The sequence below is a fragment of the Etheostoma spectabile genome, chromosome 12, assembly GCF_008692095.1.
Source record: "Etheostoma spectabile isolate EspeVRDwgs_2016 chromosome 12, UIUC_Espe_1.0, whole genome shotgun sequence".
Taxonomy (NCBI): domain Eukaryota; kingdom Metazoa; phylum Chordata; class Actinopteri; order Perciformes; family Percidae; genus Etheostoma; species Etheostoma spectabile.
This window is the reverse complement of record NC_045744.1, coordinates 5477605-5477819: the sequence shown is the minus strand read 5'-3', so window position 1 is coordinate 5477819 and position 215 is coordinate 5477605. Positions and strand designations below refer to the sequence as shown.

At 47.9% G+C, this 215-nt stretch overlaps 1 protein-coding gene across 1 annotated transcript in view; it reads right to left on the bottom strand.

Moving 5' to 3' along the window:
• Nucleotides 1-215, bottom strand: part of LOC116699268 (trichohyalin) — a gene marked incomplete in the record, with an annotated part of 124483 nt that overhangs the window by 41307 nt on the left and 82961 nt on the right.

Below are 215 nucleotides of genomic sequence, written 5' to 3'. Positions count from 1 at the left end.
GGTGGTGGTGGTTTAATGGTGTGGGGGATGTTTTCTTGGCACACTTTAGGCCCCTTAGCGCCATTTGGGCATCATTTAAATTCCACGGCCTACCTGAGCATTGTTTCTGACCATGTCCATCCCTTCATGACCACCATGTACCCATCCTCCGATGGCTACTTCCATCAGGATAAGGCACCACGTCACAAAGCTTGAATCATTTCAAATTGGTTTCT